At 39.8% G+C, this 5076-nt stretch overlaps 1 pseudogene; it reads right to left on the bottom strand.

Annotated features, from left to right (window-relative positions):
- Positions 1-4043: 4043 nt before the first annotated feature.
- Positions 4044-4676, bottom strand: LOC102829674 (annotated as a pseudogene).
- Positions 4677-5076: the final 400 nt, after the last annotated feature.

Below are 5076 nucleotides of genomic sequence, written 5' to 3'. Positions count from 1 at the left end.
CTCTGTCCCACTTAGCCCATGCAAACCTGTCTTAGTGTTCCTCTATATACCTTGTTCTTCCACCTCCTCCCCCTTCTTGTATTGCCCTTCCCATTACCCAAAACATGATGTGTCTGCCCTTACTCTGTGCTCTATCTTCACCTCCCTCCACCTCCCCCAAAACCTCCCACCTCAACCCCACCGTTGTGGTTAACTTATATTCCATTCATTCTTCCCTCCATTTAAGACAGTCTATTTTATCCTGTGATCTACCTGACCTTCCCACCACCTAGATCTCTGTTCCTCTGTGTTTACCTTCTTTCACATTGTAATTGGTTTGCTCATACATTGACCTCCCAGATCCTCTGAATTTGTTCTTATAGTTTTATTCTGTTATTGACTCTTCCATTTGTCAATTGACTTCCAGGTGATGCTGCCGTGTATGTCAATCTCTGGTTGTTGTCTGTTCTGTCCACAGAACTCCCTTTAGGATGTTTTTCATAGCAGGGTTGTCTTTGGCAAAATCCCTTAGCATCTGCTTATCCTGGAATGTTTGGATTACACCATTGTATTTGATTGACAGCTTTGCTGGGTTAAGGATTCTTGGTCAGCAGTTTTGTTTTTTTTTCCTTTCAGGGTTTTATATATGTCTCCCCATTGCCTGCATGGTTTCTGTTAAGAAATTCAAGCTTAATCTGATTTACTTGCCTTTATATGTTACATTTCTCTTTTCCCTAGCTGCCTTCAGGATTCTATTCTTACGTTTGATTATGGAGAGCTTGATTATTACATGTCTTGGTGATTTTCTTTTAGGGTCTGTCCTTCCTATCCTTTGTTGAGCTTCTTGAAGGCTTATCTTTCAATTTTTCAGGATGTTAGAGAAATTTTCTTCCAAAAGTTCTTCGACTATCTCTTCTGTGGACTGTGTGATTCTTCTTGTTCTGGAATGCTGATAATTCTTAAGCTATTCCTCTTCATGTTGTCCAACATGAATCTTAGACCTTCCTCAGATTTTTTAATCCTTTTTTCTGCTTGTTCTTCTATCTTAGTGGTATTGAGATATTTATCTTTCAGCTCACTAGTTCTGGCTTCCATGTCTTCAACACCTTTGCCCTTTCAGTGTATTGTCCATTTCTGATATTCTATTATTAATCGTTTGGACCTCTTTCTGTAGGTTCTGAATTGTTTCCAGTGCTCTATCTATCTTTTTTGATTGTTCCTGCAGCACTTTCCTGACTTCTTCCTTATTTTTCTCAACTCCATTGTAACGTGTTTTTAAACATTTTATAATCATTTTTTTGAATTCTCAGGCATTTCCAAAGCCTGCCCTCCTTCCAGTATGGAGTGTAGGTCTACCTCCAACTCATTTGTCTAAGTCACTTTATCTTGTTTCTGGACATATGCTGATATGGTCATCTGATTCTGTTTTTTGGACATATTCAGGGGTTAACTATGGCCTTAATACTTAGATGGCTGTGTGTTTTGGTATTGTTTATGCTTTTTGACTGCCTCCAGGTAGAAGTGATCAGGAGATGGGTTACCCTTTTCACTCTTCTTCCTGAGAAATTTCAAGAAGCCACTGTTGGTTGTTATGACGTAACTCAGGATTTTATTTTTGACCTGTTTCCTTTTTAGTCTTCCTGTCCTGCTCCACAACCCCCCCTTAGGCCTTTGTCCTAGTGATAAGCAGTTCAGGGCCAGCTGTGGCCATTTTTTTGCTGCCATTTAGTTTTAAGTGGAAACTGTCACTTTAAATTTCGAGGAGCTCTGTGAGCATGCACAGAACTCTCTCGGGGGTAGGGTAAGGTGTCCATTCACTCAGCCACTCCCTCTAGTCACCTGAATGGAGGTGCACAGCCAGCGAGAGGCCAATAAACAGATACGAAAAAAGAACATCCACACCTTTATCTCCACAGTTCTGTCAGGCGTCGGTGGCTGGTCTGATCCTTGCCCCTCTTGATCTCTTCCAAGATGGTGGCTCCAGGAGCAGCTGAGCTCGTGGATTAGAAAGTACTGGATTTCTTGCTTCTGCTACAAATTCCCCTAGCTGTAAGCCTTCTAACCATCTAGATATTCCTTTATATGTGGTTCAGAGTTCTGGAACCATCCCCTGAGCCTGCTTGGTCTGGTATTTTATGTTGTTGCTAGCGGAGCTCCTCACTGCACTTACACCCTCTCCACCTCTTGTTTGTTCTTGTTGTTGTTTTCTTGTTCTTAAAAGTGTACTCCAAGAATTCTCATTAGTCTAATTTACATTTTTATATATTTATTTAGAACTCTTATAAAACTCTTTTGATTCATCCACACCTCTAAAGTAAAGTTATTACTATTTTAAAAAAACATTTTAATTTTCTTCATTAAACTATAAGCATGTCAAAGTCTGAAATATATTTTGAACACCATTTCACTACTAATGGAGCACTGTCTGATACATGAATAAATGACTGATTACAGCCATTCTGCGGGAGAAATATGAAATGTTCTGCTCCCGTAAAGATTTACAGCCTCGGAAACCCTGTGCAGGGTCACTATGAGTCAGAACCAACTCCACAGTACTTAACAACAACAGCAAACTATGTATGACACTGAGGGTTAATGCACCAGACTGAAAAGCCATTTGAACTGCAAGGTTGGTGGTTCAAGCTCACCAGCTGCTCCTCAGAAACTCTATAAAGTGTCACTATGGGTTGGAATCAACTCCACAGCATTTAAAAACAACAATCTTACCATTTTTCTAAGATTATCTGTTCACTTGAATTATACTCCATATTTTGTATTGGATTTTACAAAACATATATTAATAATTCTTGTTCTATTCGAACAGTATTATATGAGTCTATGTTATTGTGACATGTGTAAATGTTATACCCATATAACATAATACTGTTTGAATAGAAAAAAAATAGCACCATGGCTCAGTAGGATAAGCACTGGACTGTGAACCACAAGGTCGGTGACTTGAGCCCTCTAGCTTCTCCACAAAGGAAAGATGAGGTTTTCTGCTCCTGCAAAGATTTGAACCTCCATCCTTGAGGTTAGCAGTCCAGTGTTTATCCTATAGTACCACACCAGGACTCCAAATGCAGGCTGAATATGACATATGATTATATTCAGCCTGCATTTCAGAGTATTCTTGTCATCTTTTTTTTAAAAACTTTTTATTGTGAATTGAGTGAAGATTTACAGAGTAATACTTCATCCTCACTGTATTAGTCATTTAACCTTTCTTTTAAAAACCATAGAAAACTTTTGTCAAGGGTTTATTCAAGAAAAACAGATCTCAATCAAAGCTTAAGTTCCAAAGTAGAACAACAACAAAACTTTAAACAATGGCTAGAGGTGGTTATATGCAGAACGTGAAGTCAAAAGACCTGTGATAGATCTTTAAATCTGCCACTCATTGTCTGTGTCAACTTAGGAACTTCATTAACTGATGAGCCTTCATTTCCTCAGCTTTCTTTGTTGTTGTTATGTGCTGTGGAGTCGGTTCTGACTCATAGCAACCCTGAGGCTGTAAATCTTTACAGGAGCAGAAAGCTTCATCTTTCTCCCATGGAACAGCGGGTAGTTTCAAACTGCTGACCCTGAGGTTAGCAGCCTGATTCGTAACCACTATGCTACCAGAAAGAATACTGAAAACTAGCTTTTCCATTAAGAGGTAACCTTGTAAAATGTCTTGCACTGTGCTTGGCACTTGTTGTTGTTGCTGTTAATTGCTGTTGAGTTGGTTCTGACTCATAGCGACCCTGTATAGGGTCTCCAAGGAGCAGCTGGTGAGCTTCAGCCACCAACCCTGGGGGTTTGATGCAACTCAGTACACAACTTTTTTTTTTTTACATCTATATATCACCAAGCTGAAAACCTTAATTTCATTAAAATGTACAAATAGAAATAATACAACAATTCACACATTCTCTGGTTTCCAAATATCTAACCATCAATGAATGGTCCCCATAGATGCTGTTGGTCCTTTATGGTTCAGGAATAGTTCAGATGCCTGATATTCTGGGAAAACCCAACTCTTCCTTGTGTTTACCCACCAATTTAATGTCTCTTTTCAGAAGTCATGCCTTTCCATGTTGGTGCTTGATTTGAAAGATTTCATTTTATGGTTGTACAACATTCTGTTCAATCTCCTAATTCTTACTAACCAGTGGCACCCAAGCGGACTCTATTTCTTCCCATTTAGATCCAGTTGCTATTTGAAAGTTCTTTTGCTGCCAGTTTAAATCTTGAATATGTTTCCATAACTTTTGTAACTTTTTCTGGGCATGTTCAGTCATATGAACTAAATCTTCATTGTATACTTTCCAGGCATTGCATCCAGGCTGTAACAAAATTTCAGATTCTCAGTTCGAACCACTTGATGTTCTAACTGGACCATAGAATTCTTTACACGTTCTTGCCATGCAGTACTGTAATTTTTCTGTCCTGAGGAAAGGACTGGAAGCTCATGTCATTTCATCCTAAGCAATTCAATTGGTTGTCAAGCAGCCATTGTGTTGATCTAAAAAGCAGAGCCATCTATGACGGTCAGGTAGGTAGCTCAGGTAGTTGTTTGTAGATTGGTATCTATAAGCTTCCTACTGCACCAGAACCCCAGTTATTTCTCACACACCAGGCACTTCACACCCTCGATCAAAACAGGGCAGCACCTCCACTGCAGCCTTTGTGGCCATCAAACCTGTGCCTGCCATTGTAAAGTCGGAAGGTTGAATTTAGCACACAACTTTTGTAAGGCAGTTTGTCTGATCCTGGCACAATGAAGATGCAAAGACGTGTCCTTGTCCTCAGGGAGTTCACAGTCATATCTCTGTACTCCCTTCCCCTCAAGTCATGGTGCACTCCAATGGAACACAAGAAATGCTAATGACTGATGTTCTCCAGATTTATTGTTGGAGGTCTTAGTGTGAGGTTATTGGATGAAGGTCTAGGATTTGGAGAACATTCTATTAATAGACCTGAAAGCACAGATGGCCCAGAGTTCTTTTCAGGGACAGTTTTCTGAACCATATCCATGGCAGCTGGTTCATTTGAGATGGCTTTACCAGTGGAAGAAGGATTCAGGTGGCCTGGCTTAATTTCAACTGGGTGGCA

Source organism: Chrysochloris asiatica, unplaced genomic scaffold (genome assembly GCF_000296735.1).
Source record: "Chrysochloris asiatica unplaced genomic scaffold, ChrAsi1.0 scaffold00271, whole genome shotgun sequence".
Classification (NCBI taxonomy): Eukaryota; Metazoa; Chordata; class Mammalia; order Afrosoricida; family Chrysochloridae; genus Chrysochloris; species Chrysochloris asiatica.
The sequence above is the reverse complement of the archived record's forward strand: the minus strand, read 5'-3'. Positions and strand labels throughout refer to the sequence as shown.